The sequence below is a fragment of the Rhinoraja longicauda genome, chromosome 5, assembly GCF_053455715.1.
Source record: "Rhinoraja longicauda isolate Sanriku21f chromosome 5, sRhiLon1.1, whole genome shotgun sequence".
NCBI classification, from domain to species: domain Eukaryota; kingdom Metazoa; phylum Chordata; class Chondrichthyes; order Rajiformes; family Arhynchobatidae; genus Rhinoraja; species Rhinoraja longicauda.
In genome coordinates, this window is record NC_135957.1 from 25,909,168 (window position 1) to 25,932,587 (window position 23,420).

Below are 23,420 nucleotides of genomic sequence, written 5' to 3' on the forward strand. Positions count from 1 at the left end.
AGTATGCCGTCCATGTTGGATAAGTGTTTAACGTTACTCTGCTACTGAGTCCTCCATTGGATGGAGACCCAAGTATAACAGTTACTGTTAATTAACTAGGGTGACAGCTTAGGTGGAGAGTTTTTGAAGGAGAAATCCTTTACAGTGGAATTTGGCTTAGAAACGGGTACTTGTGGATAGCTCATCTGTTTTGAACTCTTTATTTATTGCTTCCATTTGAATCTATTGAGAATAAAATTGGGTTGTCTGTTCAACTACAAACAGGCCCTTTTTGAGAATGCAGCCCAGTGAATAAACTTTAATATATGCACAATACTGCATTACAGATGGAGAAAACCCAGGGACTGATCACAGGGAGAACGTACAAACTCCATACAGACAGCACCCGTAGTCAGGATCAAACCCGGCTCTCTGGCGCTGTAAGGCAGCAACTCTAGCGCTGCGCCACTGCGCCGCCCCTAAAGTGTATAGAGTACCCACCCATCCACCTCATTAGCCACCTCTTACCCCATGTATGAAAGAGTCTGTGGTTCCCACACTGACCACATCAGAACGCATGCCAAACTCGAGAGAAGCAAGTCATCCTAAGAAAAAAATAGTTAATAACAGAAAGGGGTCATCCTTTTGAAGTTTAACAAGACTTTTCATTACTAACATCTTGGCCGCACCACAACAAAGCAGTTAATAAAACACATGGAATCTTGAGCTGGTACATGGTATGAGCTTGATGGAATAGATGGTGCATTGGGGGTGAAGGGTTGATGATATTGATGGTCAAAAGTCAAGATGGTTTAATTGTGTTGATAGTGGAATAATGAAACTCTTTCTTGCTGTAGCTTAACAGGCAGTAAATGCAACTAGTTTAACAGAGGTACGTGGGCCAAGTTTTTTATATAGAGAGTGGTGGGTGCCAGTGGAGGCAGATAGTGGCATTAAGAGGTGCATGGATATGCAGAGAATGGAGGGATATGGATTATGTGCAGGCAGAGGAGATTAGTTTAACCTGACATCATACTCGGCACGGACATTGTGGACAGAAGTCCCTATTCCTGTGCTGTCCTGTGCTATGTTCTAATATACAGAGAAGTATGTAATGAAGAAGAATTCAATAAATTAATAACTGTTATGGGAGATAAGCATAATAGCTTGAAAAACAAAGTCCATAATGCAACCAAAGACATAGTCCATAGATGATCATAGTTGCTGAGGTTAATGTTGTGCTGTGTTCAAAAGCCTGATGGTTACTGGGAATAACCTAATCTTGAACCTGGTGGTCACGGTTTTAGTTTAGTTTAGTTTAGTTTATTGTCACGTGTACCAAGGTACAATGTTTCTTCCCGATGGTAGTAATGAACTGAGGATATGGGCCTGGTGGTGTTGGCCTTTGATGATATTGGTTGCCCTTTGGAGGCACCATCTCCTATAGATCCCTTCAATGATGGAGTGGTCAGTACCTGTGATGAACCGGCAGTATCTACCACGTTTGGTAATCTCCTTCGATCCTGAACATTTGAGTGGCCAAACCAGGCTGTAGTTCAACCAAATGTTATGTTCTCTACCTGTAGAGATTTGATAGATTGTTCGGCGACATAGCAAATCTCCTCTATCTTCTAAGGAAGTAGAGACGTTGATGAGCTTTCTTTGTGATTGCATCAATGTGCAGGGCTCCAGACAGATCTTCAGAGATGTGCACGCCCAGGAACGAAGCTGTGGTCTCTCTTCTCTGACGTCTTGTTGATGAGGACAGGCTTGTGGATATCCGGCTTTTCCCTCCCGACGTAATTAATTTGCTCCTTGGGTAAAAAGACACAAAGCTCTGGAGTAACTCAACAGGTCAGGCAGCATCTTTGGAGAACATGGATAGTTGACGTTTTGGGCTGGGACTCTTCTTCAGACCAGCATCTATATTTCAGTTTAGTCTAGCTTACCTTAGTTTAATTTAGTTTAGTTTAGTTGAGAGATCCAGGCCCTTCGGCCCGCTGAGTCCGCACCCACCAGCGATCACCTGTACACTAGTGCTATCATACACACTGGGGGAAATTAACAGAAGCTAATTAACTTACAAACTTGCATGATCTGGAATGTGGGTGGAAACCGGAGGTCATGGAGAAAACCACACATTCACAGGGAGAACATACAAACTTTTCTGGAAAATAATTATTTGGAAAATAGTCCTTCATTGCTATAATCAGCTCCTTGGTCCTGCTAACTTTGAGAGCAAGATTATTGTTCAGGTTCCCCAGTATTTGTCCAATGGCGGTGGTACTTTTGGTGGACTTAAAGATGATGTTGGTGCTGTGTTTGGCTAAACAATCGTGGAAATAGAGAGCGTGCATGGGAGAGTAAGAGCCTGACGATGTAGCGGGTGCCTGGGGAGTATCAGCTTGATGGCATCACTGATACCGGAGAGAGCGAGTCACACTGCTGACTGGTGCACGAGGAGATGGAATCTGAATAGTTTCATAAGGTCATAAGAGGTAGGAGTTGAAGTAGGCCATTCGGCCCATTGAGTCTACTCCACCATTCCAACATGGCGGATGACTCTCTCCCATTCTCCTGCCTTCTCTGACACCCGTACAAATCAAGAATCTATCTAACTGCCTTAAAAATATCCACTGACTTGGCCGCCACAGCCTTCTGTGGCAAAGAATTCCACAGACCACCCTCTGACAAAAGAAATTCCTCTTCATCTCCTTCCTAAAAGATCATCCTTTAATTCTGAGGCTGTGACCTCTAGTCCTAGACTCTCACACTCGTGGAAACAACCTCTGCACATCCATCTTGGTTTTTGATCTGTAGAAATAGTAAGCACGGTGGCGCAGCAGTAGAGTTGCTGTCTTACAGCGCTTGCAGTGCCAGAGACCCGGGTTCGATCCCGACTATGGGTGCTGTCTGTAAGGAGTTTGTAAGTTCTCCTCGTGACCGCATGTGTTTTCTCCAAGATCTTTGGTTTCCTCCCATATTCCAAAGATGTACAGATATTTAGGTTAATTGGCTTGGTGTAAATGTAAATTATCCCTAGTGTGTGAGGAATAGTGATAATGTGTGGGGATCGCTGGTCGGCACGGACTCAGTGGGCCGAAGGGCCTGTTTCCGCATTGTATCTCTCAACTAAACTAAACTAAAGTAACCGTGAACTTGTATTAGGCGCTGGCTGCACTGTGAATTTGGTAAAGTTATTATGGAGACGTTAAACTTGTTAAGACAGTTAGGGTTTAATCTGTAGAGGGAGTGAGCTTGCAGTGATAATTGGTATAAGGAACGAGTGGACTCATAGGAGCATAAAACCCAACCATAGTACAGTTCAAAAGGAGGCCACCTGGTCCATTGTGGCAACGCTAAGTTTCAAATAGCCGTCAATACTATTTCCCCTCAAGAATGAATCACTCATTGGACGTGCTCTGCATATTGCAAAGCCAGCTTGGCTTTCTCTAATATCCCACATTTTCACTCAGGCCTCAATGACTCTTGGCTTTGATTTATAGATTCCAATAACTTTACTAAGCAGATGTTGGGCACAAAGATCCATAAGTTTATAACTTAATATTTCTGAAATAATGGAGCAAAATATGGTGTTTTCCAATGTAGATGGCCAATTCCTGATTCAATAAGGCTTGGGAGGATTATCTCGAAAGCATCTGCAGTCTCTGTTGAGCCTTGGGACGGGAACCATTAAGTCTTGGGGATTGTTCAGTTTTTAGTCTGCTAACATTTTTTCTCTCTGGTAGTTTAGTTTAGCTTAGTTTAGTTTCGAGATACAGCGTGGCAACAGATCCTTCGGCCCACCAAGTCCGCACCGACCAATGATCACCCGTACATTAGTTCCAATTTACGCACGGGAGACAATTTACAGAAGCCAATTATTCTGCATATCTGCACGTCTTTCTTGGGAAGAAAGAATCTTCCCACATTCTTTTGGAACTCTACCGCTGGGTCACTGTACCGTCCTATTCTCCCCTATTTTTCAAGCAAGTATTCTTCACTTGCCTGCATTAACTATAGAACACATGGACAGATTTGGGCCTGATGCAAGCAAATGGGATTAGCATAGATAGGCATCATAGTCAGCATGTATGAGGTGACCCTATCTGTGCTGTTTGATTCTCAGATTCAATGAGAATTATACAATCCTGATTCATTATTAATTTCCCAGCAGTGCAAGATACATTATAATCTTCCTTCATTATGTTAGAAACAGAAACATAGAAAATAGGTGCAGGAGGAGGCCATTCGGCCCTTCGAGCCAGCACCACCATTCATTGTGATCAAGGCTGATCGTCCACAATCAGTAACCTGTGCCTGCCTTCTCCCAATATCCCTTGATTCCACTAGCCCCTAGAGCTCTATCTAACTCTCTCTTAAATTCATCCAGTGAATTGGCCTCCACTGCCTTCTGCGGCAGAGAATTCCACACATTCACAACTTTCTGGGTGAAAAAGGGCGTGGGAGGCCACGGCAACACGCTCTCCACTCACCGGGCTGTGGATGGGACGGTCTCCTGTGTGTACCCGCTGGTGCCTCAGCAGCTTGGAGGAGCAGGTGTAGCTCTTACCACACTGGGCGCAGGTGAAGGGGCGCTCGCCGTTGTGCACCCGCTGGTGCTCCCGCAGCTTGGAGGAGTGGGTGTAGCCCTTGCCCCACGGGGCGCAGGTGAAGGGGCGCTCGCCGGTGTGGATGCGCTGGTGCACCAGCACGTTTTTGGAGCAGGTGAAGCCCTTGCCGCAGACGCTGCAGTGTACGGCCGCTCCCCGGTGTGCAGGCGCTGGTGCATCAACAGCTCCGACGACGATTTGAAGCCTTTGCAACAGTCGGAGCAGGTGAAGGGCCTCTCACTGCTGTGCACCCGCTGGTGCCTCAGCAGGTTGGAGGAGTGGGTGAAGGCCTTGCCACACGGGGCGCATGTGTAGGAATGCTCACCGCTGTGCAGGCGCCGGTACACCATCAGGTCCAGCGACGTCTTGAAGCCTTTACTACAGTCGGAGCAGGTGAAGGGCCGCACACCGCTGTGCACGTGCCGGTGCTGCCTCAGCGCCGACGACTGGGCAAAGCACTTGCCGCAGGTGGAGCAGCCAAAGGGCATCTCGCCCCTGTGCACCAGCCGGTGGATCTTCAGGGCATTCGTCGTCTTGAAGCACTTGCTGCAGTCGGGGCAGCCAAAGGGGTCTCTCGTCAAGTCAAGTCAAGTCAAGTCAATTTATTTGTATAGCACATTTAAAAACAACCCACGTTGACCAAAGTGCTGCACATCTGACTAGGAAAAAAAGAAACATACAGTGGCAGGCAGCCAAACACAACGGCGCGGCCATCTTGAACAAAATGTTAATTCAATCACCCACAGTCCAACAATAAAAGCACTAAACAGGCACCCAAATTACCCAACCCCAAAAACCCCCCAAAACACAGTCCAACAATAGAAGCATTAAATAGGCATTCAAATCACACACCCCAAAACCCCCAAAAACACAGTCCAACAATAAAAGCATCAAACAGGCACTCAAACCACCCAACCCCAAAAACACACAAAAAAGAAACATCCATCAAAGAAACATCCATCACAGTGAGTCTCCTCCAGTCCTCTCTCTCCTCACTGTGATGGAAGGCCACAATGTCTTTCCCTTCCCCTGCTGTCCTCGCCCGCGGTCAGGTTGTTGTGGTTGCAGGCCGCACCGGACGGTCCACAGCGGGCCGAGCCCAAGGCGCGTCGCGTCGCAGCCGCTCCCGCAGCCTCCGAAGACGGCCGGCTCCGCCGATGATAAGTCCGATCCGGGGCGGGCGAACACGCTGCTGCCGCTGTTGCTGCATGTCGGGGCGGTCGTGGCTCCCGACATTGAAACCCCCGCCCAGCAGAGAAATATCCCGCGGCCATCTTAGGCCGCGCCGGACGGTGAAATGTCCGCGCCCCATGCCCCGCGATCCGGGGCGGGCGAACACGCTGCCGCTGCCGGAGCTCCCGATGTCGGAATCCACGCGGCCCGAACCTAAGGCGAGTCGCAGCCGCTCCCGCAGCCTCCGAAGACGGCCGGCTCCGGTGATGGTAAGTCCGATCCACGGAGTGCACGCGGTTGTGCCGCTCGCTGCAGGGTCCCGTAGCAGGTGAAGTCCTTGCCGCACTCCGAGCAGTCGAAGGGGTGTTCTCTCATGTGCGCCCGCCGGTGGGTCTCTCCGTCCACAGCAACGGCTCCTAAACCTTGTCCTGGACAGTGTCGGCCCAGAGGCCCGGGCGCTGCTGACGCAGGGCTGATGACTGACACAGGGCTGGCAGTTCTTTATTTTTATTTGCAAATGTTTCCCCATCCACTTTAAACATAAGACTGCCCAATTAAAAAATCTATTGTGTTAATCTTACACCTCTCATGGGTTTAAAAAAAATCCCTCTTTGCATCTCTTACCATCTTTGCATTGTAGCGACCATAGAGAATGGTCCTGGTCGTCGAACCCTCAGATTGGCCAGCAAGGTCACGTGTGAGCGCGACCGTAGGGATTGGTCCAGAGAGCGACATCGCTGATTGGACAGCGTTGTCATGTGCGCTTTTGGCGCCCGAAAAGAGTTAGTTCAGCGACGTCTTCGAAGAAGACAGTGAGTTTTTGATGGTTGTCCGTTATCTTGTTGTTAAACCTTTGTATACGAATATTGCTGTCGCAATAAACTTCTTCCACAAAGGACAAGTTTCCGGACTCGCCATAGCATCATCCTTTGTCAGTCTTTATCCGCCTCGGTTCTTCAGAGTTACCGTATCTTTTGTACATCTATATATTATATATTACTAAATATTAAAAAGGGGCGTGGCTGTGTTCTGCAGCTGCGGCTCACCGGCAGTCTCTCCGTTTTTTTTTGTTGTGTTTTTTTGTCATTGTTGATGTTAAATGTACGTTTTGTTTTATTTTTAATTCTGTGTATGTAGGGGGGTGGTGGGGGGGTTGGGGGAAACCTTTTTTTAAATCTCCTCCTCAACGGAGATGCGATCTTTACCGTGTCGTATCTCCGTTCGCGCAACGGCCTAACATCGTGGAGTCGGCGGCCTCCAGCTGGGATCGACCTCGAAGACTCCGGTCGCAGGGCCTGGACTTACCATCTCGGAGGCTTCGGCCGTGGGCCCTGCAGACCGCAACATCGGGAGCTCGCAGGTCCCTGGCTGGCGACCGGCTTTTGGGAGCTCCAGCCGTAGCAGCTTCGACCGCCCCGAAGCACGAGGCACGATCAACCCGCCCGCAGGCCCCTCATCGCCCTGCGTGGCCCGGCCGCAGCACTTTACATCGCCCGGTGGGGGCTCAGGACTTTCATCGCCCTGCGTGGCTCGGCCGCGGCATTTTCCATCGCCCAGTGGGGGCTCAGGACTTTCATCGGCCTGCTCGGCTCGACCCTGGGACTTTCCATCGCCCGGTGGGGGCTTCAAGGGGTTGGGAGCCTCGATCGCCTCGTGGCGCCACGGGAGAAGAACGAGGAGGAGATAAGACTTTGCCTTCCATCACAGTGAGGGTATGCCTAGAGCAATCACTGTGATGGCTGTTTTGTGTAAAAAATTGTATCTGTGTGTCTTGTGTTCTTTAATGTCTACTGCCGGACCCTGACGTGAGAGGACGCTGGCGTTGATTATTCGCCGCTTTTCCGTCAGGATAGTTTGTCTGTTTGTCTGTTTGTTTCTATGTTAATTGTATTTGTAAAGCGCTTTGTGCATGTGTTAAGGCGCTATATAAAATAAATATATTATTATTATTATTATTACTAAAACCCTCATCTTGTATATTTGTGGGTTTGTCGGTTTGTGGGTTTGTGGATAAATTTGTTCCCGAAATACAGCCAAAACGGTACACGATAGCGCAACAATTTTATGCCCACCCTACTCACCATTCCCCTGCAGTCTCGACTGATCGAGTTTTGTTACATTTTAAAAGCAATTAACAATAAACTTTAATAAATGCCCTTCCCCCCCCCCCCCCGCGTCAGGAGGACCAGCGCCCGTCCTGGCGTGCCCCGCGCCTGACCTTCCTCCCTTTGGTGCAGCGCGGCAGCAGAGGGTCAAACAAGATGGCCGACGCCGTCGAGCTGTCGCTGCAGGAGAGGTTTGCCACCTAACGGGTCCACAGCTCGCTCTGGCCGCCGCGATGGATGCCCGGGGCCAAGGTGAGTGGTTCCCTCTCCCTTTTCCTCTCCCCCTCGCCCACCCACGGCCCCAAGGGAGACTCCCCGGCTGGCAATGGGTCCACAGGTCAGTTGGGGGAGGGTTGCCGGGCCCACAGGAGAGGCTTGCACCCAACGGGTCCACGCCCAGCTAGTAGTTTTTAATATTTGAATGTGTTTATTGTAAATGGGAAGGAGGTTGTTCAGCCCTTTAGGACCATGCTAGCCCTATAAAAACAATCCCATCAGCTCCATTCCTCACTCCTTATTCTCCCAATAGTCCACGACTTATTCTCTCTCACACACCCAGCAAGTACTCTGTGATTCACTTTCCACTTGCCTGCACTAAGGGTTAATTCATTCTTGTGTATACTTTCTTATGACATTAAAGGATGCCATTTGGCCCACAGACTCGATGCCCACCCTCAGAGCATTCCCATCAATCCCATTTCCCAACTTATTTCCTTGTGACCAATCTTCTCACACATGCCCAGCAACAGTGTGGGCAGCACAGTGGCACAGAGGGTGGCACAGCTGGTAGAGCTGCTGCCTCACACTGCCAGAGACCTGGTTTCGATCCTGACTTCGGGTGGGGTCTGTGTGGTCTTTGTACGTTCTCCCTGTGGCCATGTGGGTTTCCTCCAGATGTTCCAGTTTCCTCCCACAACCCAAAGACGTGCGGGTCTTAAGGTTAATTGGCCTTTTTAAGTTGGCCCTGATATGCAGGGAGTGAATGAAAAAATTGGATAACATTGAACCAGGCGATCGATGGTCGGTGTGGACTCGGTGGGCCGAAGGGCCTGTTTTCATGCTGTTTCTTTCAATCGGTCAATGAATAAACTGTTCCCTTTTTGAACAATGGTTTTACCTGATGAACATGTTGTTTTCTGTGTCTGTATCAATGCATTAAAGCCAGACTTACCAAAGTCTAGAATTGTAGTAGCCATTGATTTCCTCTTTCCAAACCTATCACCGAGTTTGATCACAGAATAAAAGAGCAGAACACTTTTTGAATTTATCTATTCGGATGATTAAAGAAGCTTGTTGTGGTGTCCTTGTCGATAAGTTGCAGATTTATTTAGGTTGAGCGACCTCGTTGATGTGTGAAAATGTTCATGCATGTGAGGTCAGGCCAAAACATTCGATGCTTTGTGTCAGTGGGAAAACCTTGCTTGTGATAGTGCAGCCGAATCATCAAGTGTAACCTGTTTGCCAAGAAATACTATGCTTGGATTGGGGCTTTAGGAAATGCAGATAACAACAGTCAATTTGAAAATCTTTGCATCGCAGCCCATTTAATTACTCAGTCAGCAATTTAATCAGAATAAGTGCATTGGAAATCACTAACGCAACACACATTTGGTTGCAAAGTGATCATTGCTTTAGCAAAATTGCAATGCTGCTTGTAGATAAAGCTTTGGCAGTGACTTTGCAGTACTTAATCACTGACTGCTGTAAACCCAGTTAATTGAGGGACAGTTTTTGCTTGGATCAAGGATTTATGTTTAAATATTATGCTTGGATCAAAATTCTTTTACAATGGCACTGAATGGGAAGTGGTTATGTACAAGGAAATTCCAGACTTAGATCTGGTGCACATTTTTCCAATGCTGGCCACAATGGGTGCATGATCAGGCCTGCAGAGCTGTGTGAAAAATGAATGGGCCGTCTCAGGGAGTTATAATGAGTAAACTTTTAGGTGATGGGGAAACCGCGAATGTGGAGCAGATCCAAGGAAGCATGAAATGGTTCATTTTCTGGAGAGAGCACGCAGCACCTCCAAGTACCTCCAAGGGCGGCACAGTGGCGCAGCGGTAGAGTTGTTGCCTTACAGCGTCAGAGACGCCGGGTTCGATCCTGACGATGGGTTCTGTCTGTACAGAGTTTGCACGTTCTCCCCGTGGCCTGTGTGGGTTTTATCCAGGTGCTTTGGTTTCCTCCCACACTCCAAAGATGTACAGGTTCGTAGGCTAAATGGCTTGCTAAAATTGTAAATTGTCCCGAGTGTGTGTTGTGTGCGGGGATCACTGGTCGGCACGGACATGGTAGGCCAAAGGGCCTGTTTCTGTGCTGTATCTCTAAACTAAGCTAAACTAAAAAGTAGGATGATTGAAGGTACAAGTACACTAAAAGTGTGTTGGGCTGGTTTCTCTTGGTATTATTTTGCCAGGTAAATTGGCTCCAGTACAAGGCAGTAAATTAATGAGTGGAAGAACATAAAGTGCTGGAGTAACTCAGTGGGTTAGGCAGCATTCCTGGGAGAACATGGATAGGTGATGTTTTGGCCATTCTTTAGACTGATTGTTGGGGAGTGGGGCGGGGGGAAGAAAGTTGGAAGAGAGGAGAGGTAGGACAAAGCCTGGCAGGTAATCCAGAAGTGGAGTTTCACTCAGCAAGAGAGCCGTTGAGACTTTAAGAAAAGTAAAGAAATCGTTTTCAGCAAAACAAGACATTCACTCGGGTCAGAACATGAATGAAGCATCTGTTTGTGAAAATTAGAGCCAGTTTCATGCACTATAAGCCTGTAAGGAGTTGCAGTTGATATTAGCACAAATCATAGCTGAATTTATACATGGAATTATATAATTAATATGCATTCAAATAGAAAATAGGATCTTCTTCAAATATGGGGCTGATGCAGATACTAGTATAAGAAATTGAAACAGAAAAGCCTCCAACATTAAACCAAGTTATTCTCATGAAATGGATGTAATGAAGGTGCAGACTGAGGTAGGAAGTATTGGGCTAAAATGGTCTGAACTTCCACAATAAGTTATTATCTTTTCATTTTGCACTCTAAGTGCAGTTTCACCTAAAATTGCCCCCTGTGACACAATATAGTTCTGGCATAGAACATTGGATGTATGAAGCCATATTATTTGCTGAATTACTCTTAAAACACGAAGTACTTGCTATAACACCGGGGTAAGAGCTCAACCAAGAAAACCAAGCCCAATGCCAAAGTAGTACAAAAAAACTACTTACTGTATTCACTTAAAGGAGCTCCTCTTTTATCGCATGGTATAAACAACATTTTGGAAACTGCGAGGCCTTTCTTGTGTGAAAAGGATTTGCATATTTGACAATGAAAAACGTTCCTCTTTCTCCCATCAGTATCACTGGTCAACACACCCACACACATTCACCATCGTCGATCCACCGCTAGGAACGCACTATTTTAATCAAGCGAGAATTGGCCAGATCCTCCTCTCTTAGATTTAGATTTAGATTTAGAGATACAGCGCGGAAGCAGGCCCTTCGGCCCACTGAGTCCGCGCCGCCCAGTGATCCCCGCACATTAGCACTATCCTACACACACTAGGGACAATTTTTACATTTATCCAGTCAATTAACCTACATGGAGTGTGGGAGGAAACCGAAGATCTCGGAGAAAACCCACGCAGGTCACGGGGAGAACGTACAAACTCCGTACAGAAGGCGCCCGTAGTCAGGATCGAACCTGAGTCTCCGGCGCTGCATTTGCTGTAAGGCAGCAACTCTACCGCTACGCCACCATGCCGCCCTTTTCTCTTCCATTTGTTGTTAATGTCAAAAGGTCATAAGATCGTAAGTGATAGGAGCAGAATTAGGCCATTTGGCGCATCAAGTCCATTCCGCCATTCAATCATGGCTGATCTACATTTCCCTCCCAACCCCATTCTCCTGCCTTCTCCCCATAACCCCTAGTAATCAAGGATCTATCTATCTCTGCCGTAGAAATACACCAACTATCAGGCTTCTGTATTGACCTTCTGTTTAATTGCTGGTGAACGAGCACTGGTGCTTGATATGATATGTGCAGTGGAAGGCTGCCTCCTTCCTTCCATTCAGCCTCTGGTTTCAATGGACCAGTTACTGGGGATGAATCTGGTCCACCAGAGGGCGCTGGAATGCTCACATTACAGCATTTATGTAGCGCCTGGAATGACAGAGCCACTGAGGTCCCAGAAAGTCACCCCCATCTTCTGTGGCTGAACCCAATTGTAACTCATCATGCCAATTAATTTACACAAGTCTGGAAAAATATCTTGGGCTGGAACTTGTGGTAATGCCAAGCTGTGCTTGGGTTAAGTACACATTTATGTTTTGTAATTGCCTTTCAAAACACATCATGTTCCTGAATGCCAGCCGTGAATAGTGGCAGGGCTTTGTGTAATGTGATGCCATTGCATGGGGTAAAGCTAGAATTAGCCTCACTCACTAAACAACCGAAAGTTAAGCCTCACCTCTGGTTAACCCAATTGACAAGAATGCAGAAAAGGGTATTAGATTTTTACCAACGTATTTACCAGTATATTAGCTCTAAGGAGAAGAAGACCTGAAACGTCACCTATCCATGTTCTCCAGAGATGCTACCTTATCCATTGAGTTACTCCATCAATTTGTGTCTCTCTTAACTGTGCGGAGAGGTTGGACAAACTTGGATTGTTTTGTCTAGAGGATGAGGGGGTACATGATAGATATTTATTAAAATCGTGAATATCCCTCGAGGTCGAGGATGATGGTCTATGTTCCGATGTCACCTGTGCGTGTGTTTAACGTGTACTTGATGTTGCACTCCAAGAAGTACACAAATCAATCAACTAATTCCAATGGCAAGGGAACCAAGACGATTGGCGCTGATAGATTTGTTGCAGTCTTCGTCCGCCTTCACAGCCGTTGAGTTCAAGATAACTTTGTCCGCCTGGTCCGCTGTTGAGGTCTTGTACGTTGGATCGTTCTTAGTCTGGACCCTCATCCTCGACCTTACCGCCATGGGTGGCCCTACCAGAAGCTAGTGCTCCCGACGGCATCGCTCTCGGAATCATGGGGGCACGCAAGCCTCTTCACCACAACAAGGTGAACGATCCGAAGAGGTAATATGAGAGGCATAGATAGGGAAAGCAGTCAGAACCTTTCTCCCAGTGGAAATATCAAAAACTAGAGAGCATAGTTTTAAGGCCAGGGAAGAAAGTTCAAAGGGCGATAATATGTGGAGCATATAGCAGGGGCGGCCACCATGACCATCTCAGAAAAGGAGATGTTCATCTGCAGGAAATCCAGAGGAAACTCCCTCCTGTCTGCCCCAGGGAACATCATTGACAGGTTCCTCTCAACCACCTACTCCCGGTTACCACAGACCCCTTCTCTGAGCCACAGTGTGGATTCCAGCCATCTAGGGACATTGTGGGTGTGATCTCCGAACTCCAAGAAGGACGTAGGGAGCAACATCAACCTCACCAGGCATGGTCTTCCTTGACCTCACTAAGCCTTTGACTCCATCTGTTGAGAAGGACTGAAGAACACTCTCTTAAATTCCACAGCCCGCAGAGATTCATGTCCACCGCACTATTGCCCTGCAGTTTGCATGCAAGTGGCGGGTATGAAGCTATGAGTTTACATGAGAGGCCACCTTTTTTTACGCCAAACCTTTATATGCCAATCCTTTATATTTAAGTTTGGAATTAAAATAGACTACATTTAAAAACTATCATAGGTGTGCAAAACTATCAGAATCTGGTATTGGGATAACACAAAACCATTAAAACAGTCAAGAATATTTAATTGTCTTAAGTACAGTCAACCGAACAATGAGATTCTTACTTGCAGCAGCATAATAGAGGCCTGTAAACACAATACTTAAATTTCACTGTACCTTAACTGGTACATGAGACAATAAACTGACTTTGACCTTGAACCTTGAGATAATTTATAATTAAAAAATTCAATAAATTAATAACCACGATACTAGTGCAAAAAAACACAAAGTCCTTGGTGCAACCAAAGATAGTTCAGTGAAGTTCATAGTTGAGATTAATGTTGTATAGTGTTCAAGACCCTGATGGTTGTCAAGAGTCAAGAGTGTTTTATTATCATATGACCCAAAACAATGAAATTGTTACGCAGCAGCACAACAGGTACAGTATTGAAACATAGATACATAGAAAATAGGTGCAAGAGGAGGCCATTTTGCCCTTCGAGCCAGCACCGCCATTCATTGTGATCATGGCTGATCATCCACAATCAGTAACCTGTGGCTGCCTTCTCCCCATATCCCTAGATTCTACTAGCCCCTAGAGCTCTCTTTTAAATTCATTCAATGAAGTGGCCTCCACTGCCTTCTGTGGCAGAGAATTTCACAAATTCACAACTCTTTGGGAGAAAAAGTTTCTTCTTATCTCAGTTTTAAATGGCCTTCCATTTATTCTTAGACTGTGGTTCTGGACTCCCGAACATTGGGAACATTTTTCCTGCATCTAGTTTGTACAGTCCTTTTATAATTTTATACATCTCTATAAGATCCCCTCTCATCCTTCTAAACTCCAGTAAATACAAGCCCAGTCTTTCCAATCATATGTCATTCCTTCTATCCCAGGGATTAATCTCGTGAACCTACACTGCACTGCCTCAATAGCAAGGATGTCCTTCCTCAAATTAGGAGACAAAAACTGCACACAATACTCCAGGTATGGTCTCACCAGGGCCCTAGACTGCAGAAGGACCTCTTTGCCCCTTTCAAATCCTCTCGTTATGAAGGCCAACATGCCATTAGCTTTTTTCACTGCCTGCTGTACCTGCACGCTTACTTTCAGTGACTGGTGTACAATGATACCCAGTTCTCGTTGCACTTTCCCTTTACATAATCTGACACCATTGAGATAATAAGAAAATAACTGCAGATGCTGGTACAAATCGATTTATTCACAAAATGCTGGAGTAACTCAGCAGGTCAGGCAGCATCTCGGGAGAGAAGGAATGGGTGACGTTTCGGGTCGAGACCCTTCTTCAGACTGATGTCGGGGGTGGGACAAAGGAAGGATATAGGTGGAGAGAACTTCTTCAAAGTGGACATACCTCGAAGAGAAATCGCAGTGGAGCAACCAGTAGTATAAGAAAACTGCAGATGCTGGTACAAATCGATTTATTCACAAAATGCTGGAGTAACTCAGCAGGTCAGGCAGCATCTCGGGAGAGAAGGAATGGGTGACGTTTCGGGTCGAGACCCTTCTTCAGACTGATGTCGGGGGTGGGACAAAGGAAGGATATAGGTGGAGAGAACTTCTTCAAAGTGGACATACCTCGAAGAGAAATCGCAGTGGAGCAACCAGTAGTATAAGAAAATAACTGCTGGTTGCTCCACTGCGATTTCTCTTCGAGGTATGTCCACTTTGAAGAAGTTCTCTCCACCTATATCCTTCCTTTGTCCCACCCCCGACATCAGTCTGAAGAAGGGTCTCGACCCGAAACGTCACCCATTCCTTCTCTCCCGAGATGCTGCCTGACCTGCTGAGTTACTCCAGCATTTTGTGAATAAAACCATTGAGATAATAATCTGCCTCCTTGTTTTTGTTGCCGAATTGGATAACTTCACAGACCACCAGGGAGTGCCGCACGATGGCTGCCTCGCCTACAGTCTGTCTGTCCTTTTCAAACTCTTTTTGTTATTTTTGGTAAGTTTTAAAAGTTTGTGTAAATGTTCTCTGGTTTGTTTTATGTGGGGGGTGGGAGAGGGGGTTGGGGGAAACTTTTTTTCAATCTCTTACCTTGCCGGAGATGCGATTGTTTTCCGGATCGTATCTCCGGTCACTCTGCGGCCTAACATCACGGAGCTGGAGGTCTTGCCTGGGACTGACCTTGAGTCCCCGCGGGGGCGTGGACTTATGATCTGAGCCTGCGATCCCTTGCCTGGGATCGACGCTCCAATGCAGCCTGCGGACTTTAACATCAGGAGCTCACAGTCTCGGGTTGAGACTGGTCGGGAGCTCTGAAAGCTGCACGAGGTTCGATTGGTCCCGACCCGGGGTAGATCGCCGGTGCGGGGGATCCCCTCCCCCCCGATGAAGGAGCTTGATCGCCCCGATGAGGAAGGCTCGCTGCCGGCTACGGGAGTCAAGATCATCCCGTCATCGGAAGGATAGAGCCCCCGACCGCTGGAGGACAAAGAAGGGAGAGATTGAACTTTTTTTCACCTTCTATCACAGTGAGGAATGTGGAGGAGTTACTGTGGTGGATGGTCATGTTAAAATGTATTTTGTGTGTCCTGTTACTTTTTATTGTTATGACTAAGGCAAATGAAGTTCCTCGTATGTTGCAAAACATACTTGGCTAATAAAGTTTTATTGTGAATGTGATTGTGATTGTGATTGTGATTTATCTACATTATACTGCATCTGCCATGCATCTGCCCACTCACTCAATCTGTCCAAGTCACCCTGCAACCTCCTAACAACCTCTTCACAGTTCATTCTCACCCAGCTTTGTGCCATCTGCAAACTTGCTAGTGTTACTTCTAATTCCATCATCCAAATCATTAATATCGATATACTAAAACTCTCGTTTGTTTGTTTACTTGTGATCGAACTACAGCCAAAACGGTACATGATAGCGTGACAATTTTAGGCCCACCTTGCTCACCGTCATCGCTTTAATGGTAAAGCAAGTAGTTTTATTGAAATAGGTGTTATATTTTTTAAGTTATTCACATTCTAAAGTTTAAATTTATCTCCTAGGGAGGGAATGAGGAGGGAGGGAAGGAGGAGGGAGGGAGGGAGGGAGGGAGAGGGAGTTGGGGGGGAGGGAGAGGGAGGTGGGGGTGAGGGAGGGGGAGGAGGGTGGATAAGGGGGGGTTGAGGGGGATGGAGAGTAGGAAGGGGAAGTGGGGAGGGGAGGGGGAGGAGGGTGGATAAGGGGGGGTTGAGGGGGATGGAGAGTAGGAAGGGGAAGTGGGGAGGGGAGGGGGAGGGGAGGGAGAGGGGAGGGGGGTAGGAGAGGGTGCTGCACCAATGCAGGAGAGGTTTGGGCCCAACGGGTCCACTTGGTCTAGTATATTGTAAATAGTTGCGGCCCCAGCACCGAGCCTTACGGCACTCCACTCACCACTGCCTGCCATTCTGAAAAGGACCCGTTTATTCCTACTCTTTGCATGTTAAGGTAGTACTCTGTAAACACCATAATAAACAAGAAAAGTTCATAATCCACACACACACGCGCACACACGCGCGTTCAGACTCCAATACCTTCTTCCCAATGGTAGGAATGAATTGAGAGCCTTACCAGGTGGTGTGGGTCTTTGTTGGGATTGGCTGCCTTTTCGAGGCAGCATCTGTTCTAGATCCCTTTGATTGTAGGGACGTCAGATCATGTGATGGGCCCCATACGTAATGTATAAAGTGATTGCTTCTTTTCTTACAAAGCCAATGCCCCCAAGTCTAAGTCATTCAGAGCTTATTTGGAGATTGCAGTGTTTATTGGCCTGATGGCTGAAGTGAAGAAGGTGTTCTTGATGCTGGATGTTACAGTTTTCAGTCTCCTATATGTTCCTCCTGATGGCAGGGGTGAAATGAATTTATGGCCGGGTTGGTGTGGGTCTCTGATGATGCTGGCTGCCTTTTTGAGGCAGTGACTCCTGTAAATCCCTTTGATGGTGGGAAGGTCAGAACCCATGATGGACTGGGCAGTGTGCACCATTGTTTGAGTTTGGGTTCACATAGACTTTATTCTATGTGTCACTTCTGTTTAAGCTATAAGAATTGTGCAATAAATAAGGAAAGAGATTTCTGCAGCTGACATTATGGGAGTTTCGGGATGTTTTGAGCAATTCCATGGAAAATTCAGGAATGAGCTAGGTGGGATCTTCGAGTAAACAAACTTAGTTGCACATCATCACAGGTATTGGATCTTATCCATAGCTGAAAGTGATCTCTTGTCACGATCCTTGTTTCTTAGCAAGGCCGTCATGCTGAGAGTTTGTGCGGTCCATATGTCTGTCACCACAGACCGTAGACACCAACTCATCATCTCAGCAATGCATTTTGAAGAGTTTGACCACACATTTCAAGGCCAAAGCTCTCATCACACTCTGTTCCTTTGAGAAATGAGAAGACTTGAAACCACACAAGGGTGTAGTCTTAAACCACATTTTAGCGAAAGCTTAATGGTGTTTTCATTAAATTTAATGAGTAACTACATACTCATAGTGATGTACTCATGAACTTATTTATATACCAAATTTCCCTCTTTTCGCTTAATGAAGCATTAAAATGTTTCTTTTTAGTGCAAATGATAATCTTATAAAATAGGGAGAGAAATGTTTGACTTCAGATGGGTAAGAACACGGTTCATGGTTAGTTTGAACTCCAACTTTCTTTTAGAAATAGTTGGTGAAATGTAATGCCAGGATGTTGGTCTGGATTTGAGCAGTTTTGCCAGGACTGGAATGCCACTAAAGATGGGAAAATCAAATACAATGGTGACTTTAGAGAAAGGAACTGGTACAAATGGGTTAATCTGTAACTCTAAAGGGAAAGAACCAGAGATTGGGAGTAATTGGATGACTTTTTCAAACATTATGGGGGAATTGAGCAAATGTCTTCCCTTTTTTATGAGGAAATTATATTAGTAATAATATATATAATAATAATAATAATAATAATAATAATGCCTGCAACTCCCGCATTAGTTTCTTCAGCCACAAGCGACGCTACTCTAGCCGAGGTTTGGAGCAAGCAGCCAACAACTAGGATGCATCACCCATGGTCAACCATGACCGAGAGGGCCATAGAATAATAATAATAAAGATTATATATATATTTATATAATATATTATATATGATATATTAATATATATATATCATATATAATAATAATAATGATATTAGTATAATAATATAATTTTATAAATGATAGATGAGGAAAGGAAATTAGTCAAAAAGAGAAAAGGAAGCTTATGTAATGTTTACGAAAATGAAATCAGACAGGCCCTCTGAGGAATATGAAGAACTCACACAAGGAATCAGTAGGGCCAGCAAGGGACATAAAACACCATGGATGGCAGATTAAAGAGAATCCCAGGGGATTTTATGCATGCATTTGAAACAAGAGAGTCAAGAGAGAGAAGGTAGGGCCACTCAAGGATAAAGGAGAGAATTGATGCTTGTGGCCAGAGGATCAAGGTGGGGTACTAAATGAGTGCTCTGCATCCTTATTCAGTAAGGAGAGGGGCTTGGAGGACAGATGATTTAATGTTGTTCCTTTGTTAAAGAACGGAAATAGGGATAATCCAGGAAATTATTGGCTGGTGAACCTCACATCATTGGCAGGGAAGTTATTGGAGATGATTCCTCAGGATAGTATTTACTCCAATTTGAAAGAGAATTAGCTAATTAGGGACAGTCAGCATGACAGGTACAGGGCCGGGGTCATGTCATACAAACTTGATTGGATCTTTTAAGTAGGCGACAAAGGTAATTGATGAGGGTGGGGCTGTGGATGTTGTCTGTGGAATCTAGTAAGGCATTTAACAAGGTCCCTCAAGGTAGACTGATCCAGAAAATTAAGATGTATGGGATTCAGGTAGCTTAGTCGTTTGGATCCAGAACTGGCTTTCTGAGAGAAGAAAGGGAGTAATGGTGGAAGAGAATTATTCTGACTAGAGGTCTGTGACCACTGATGCTCTGCAGGGACCAGTGCTGGGACCTCTGTTGCTTGTGATTGACACACACACATATATATATATATGTATATATAGGACATGGATGGGTTGGTTGATAAGTTTACAGTTGACACAAAAATCGGAAGAGTTGTAGACAGTGAAGAAAGCTGTCATAGGATATAACAGGACATAGTTACGTTACAGATATGGATGTAGAAATGGCAGATGCAGTTTAATCCAAGCAAGTGTAAGGTGTTGCACTTGGGAGGTTATATGCAAGGTCATATGTATTGTGCAATACTCCAAGGTTTTATAAAGCTGCCTCATGAGTTCTTGACTTTTATGTTCAATGCTCTGACGGCGAAGCCAAGCATACCATACGCCTTCTTTACAACCTTGCCTACAGGTGTTGCTGCTTTCAGGAAGCAGCAGGAGTTTACAGGGACCCTGCTTGTAACAGCTAAAAGGAGAGGTGGGATAAACTTAAATTATTTTATTTGGCATGTTGAAGGATGAGGGGACACCTTAAAGAAGTTAATAACATTATGAGATGCATATCGAGGGTAGATGGTCAGAGTTTTTGTCCTAGGGTGGAAATGTCAACTCTAGAGGGCATAGTTTTAAGGCCAGAGGGGATGGGCGGGTCATGTTTTTACACAGAGAGTGATTGGAAGGGATTAGTTTAATTGAACATGGTGTTCAGCACAGACATTGTGGGCTGAGAGATCTGTTCCTGTGCTGTACGGTTCTATGTCATGTGCTGAAGATATTGTCTGGTGCTTTTTGCTTAGCAGCCAGCCGGTTGCACACAACTCAAGCCTGGACGTTAGAATTAGGAAACAACCTCTGCATGCAATTAGCAACCTCACTGCTGGAGTAAATTATATTTTGGATAAAAATATCTGGCACACTCACTGATAGCTTGGGAAGGGAAAGATCCAGAAAAGACACATGGAAAATTTATCTTCACAATGGCACAAACTGGCGCTGCGATAATGTGTTTGTCACAACCATGACCACATTTCCAAAGTGCTTCATCCATTGTATATTGCTTTGGACTATCCTGAAAGGGCCACAGAGCTGCAATACAAAATGTAAGTCTTGTTACTTGCGGTGGCTTTCGATGTTTTGCCATGTATTTGCGAGCAGAGTGCCAAAAACGTTTTCCACAGCGGTTGCTCTTTTAAAAAATGTTATGTTGGAACAGTCTTGAAACTATTTTCTGGTCACCATCTCTTGTTACACCAGATGGTCAGGTCACTAAGAGAGGATAGGATTGATGGTAATCTCATCCTGCGCTGATCGCAAACCATTACATCCCAATGATCCAGAATCATTGAATTGCTACGGAAAAATGCCATTCAGCCCACTGTTTCCATGCTAGTTCTATGTGAAACAATCCCATCATGACTATTCCTCTCCTGCATCTATGTTGGCCTGCAAATTATTCTTCCCTCATGTGTCTACCTGGTTCCTTTGTGAAAGACTCGACAGAATATCCCACAGGCTGTGACTTCCTGATCATAACCTCACCCTGCTGAAAAAGTTTTCCCCTCAATTCTCACTAATATCAGTCACTCGTTAACTTTTAAATTTGCATCCCTGAAACATCTGGTGAAATGAATAGCTGATCATTATTTACCCTGTCAAAATCAGGCACAATTCCATATTGAAGAAAGACACAAAAAACTGGAGTAACTCAACTTCTTGTCTGAAGAAGGGTCTTGACCCGAAACGTCACCCATTCCTTTTCTCCAGAGATGCCGCCTGACCTGCTGAACTACTCCAGCTTTTTGTGTCTATCTTCGGTGTAAACCAGCATCTGCAGTTCCTTCCTACAGATGATTTTGTATTCCTCAACCAGGTTTCCTCTCAACATCTTTGGTTCCGAGGAAATGGGGTTGCTCGATAAATAACAGGGACTTTTAAAAAAACACTTGAACAGGTACATGGACAGGAAGGGTTTAGAGGGATTGGGCCAATGCAGGCAAATGGGACGAGTTTAGATGAGGCATCCTGACATGGACAAGGGCCTGTTTCCGTGCTCTATGACTTTTTGACTCTATTGCCATTCCTGAGGACATTTCTAAGGCATAGTGCTTTCCAATTAGGTACTTGTGTCAGAAGGAATAAGTAGTTTAGTCGATCAGCCCACAGATCAGCACACCTCTATTTCTGCATAGATGCCAAATACCCCAGCTTGCAGCTGAAAACTCTCATCCCTCACAGTCATCCCATTTTCCATTCTACAGACTCTTCAATATATGTTCTTCCTTGTTAAAGTGCAGGGGGTAGAACATGATGCTGGAACTGCCCACCCAGAGTGTTAGAAATGTTCAAAACAGCCTCCTGATTTTGCAATCTATTTCGTAAGTTCCGGACGCATGTGGTTTACTGGTCCCTCTCTCGACATGCCCTGCTGGATTCAAAGATTTACACAGTCTGATCTGTTCTTCCATCAGACCTATGCTCTTCAGTCCGTACTTTTCTGATGTGAAGGAAGCCGAGGTCCACATTTGCCCAGGTTTAAAAATCTCCGATCAATTGTAAATGGTTTTGCTTTCTTCACCAAGAGCTGAGTACTGGCTTTTCATTTTGCTTAACCTGCAATTCGGGAAAACTTCAAAACCAACTGAGCAGGCAACCCACACCACTGCCTCTTCAACAGACTGAAAGGAACAGAGCAGTGAATAAATGAAGAAGAAATGGTCATAAAATCACAAGGAAAAAAAAATCATGGAAACAGGATGACATGACATGAAGAAAGCGAATGGTATGGTGGCATTCATAGCGAGGGGATTTGAGTATAGGAGCAGGGAGGTTCTGCTGCAGTTGTACAGGGCATTGGTGAGACCACACCTGGAATATTGCGTACAGTTTTGGTCTCCTAATCTGAGGAAAGACATTCTTGCCATAGAGGGAGTACAGAGAAGGTGCACCAGATTAATTCCTGGGATGGCAGGACTTTCATATGAAGAAAGACTGGATAGACTCGGCTTGTACTCGCTGGAATTTAGAAGATTGAGGGGGGATCTTATAGCAACTTACAAAATTCTTAAGGGGTTGGACAGGCTAGATGCAGGAAGATTGTTCCAGATGTTGGGGAAGTCCAGAACAAGGGGTCACAGTTTAAAGATAAGGGGGAAGTCTGATAGGACCGAGATGAGAACGTTTTTTTTCACACAGAGAGTGGTGAATCTGTGGAATTCTCTGCCACAGAAGGTAGTTGAGGCCAGTTCATTGGCTATATTTAAGAGGGAGTTAGATGTGGCCCTTGTGGCTAAAGGGATCAGGGGGTATGGAGAGAAGGCAGGTACAGGATACTGAGTTGGATGATCAGCCATGATCATATTGAATGGCGGTGCAGGCTCGAAGGGCCGAATGGCCTACTCCTGCACCTATTTTCTATGTTTCTATGTTTCTACACTGAATCCATGCTGAGCATTATCCACCCAATTAAACTAACCCTACTCTAATCCCATTCTTTATATTCTCTCGACTGTCACAACAACTCCCTCCAGATTCTACCCTTCCCTTACACACTAGGGTTATTTATCGAACAACCCCATTTCCTCGGAACCAACGATGTTGAGAGGAAACCTGGTTGAGGAATACATAATCATCTGTAGGAAGGAACTGCAGATGCTGGTTTACACCGAAGATAGACACAAAAAGATGGAGAAAAGGTGTACGGGTGTTAGAGGTTATGGGGAGAAGGCAGGAGAATGGTGGTTAGGAGGGAGAGATAGAGCAACCATGATTGACTGGCGGAGTAGACTTGATGGGCCGAATAACCTAATTCTACTCCTATTCCTGATGACCCTATGAAAAGTTGAGCACCCAATGGAAGCCCATGCCGTCGCGGCGAGAACGAGCAAACTCTACCCAGGC

The 23,420-nt window shown here is 45.7% G+C and overlaps 1 protein-coding gene across 2 annotated transcripts in view; it reads left to right on the forward strand.

Annotated features, from left to right (window-relative positions):
- The window catches only part of bmp5 (bone morphogenetic protein 5), a 121,029-nt gene that overhangs the window by 64,191 nt on the left and 33,418 nt on the right, over nucleotides 1–23,420 (forward strand). The window lies entirely within an intron of this gene.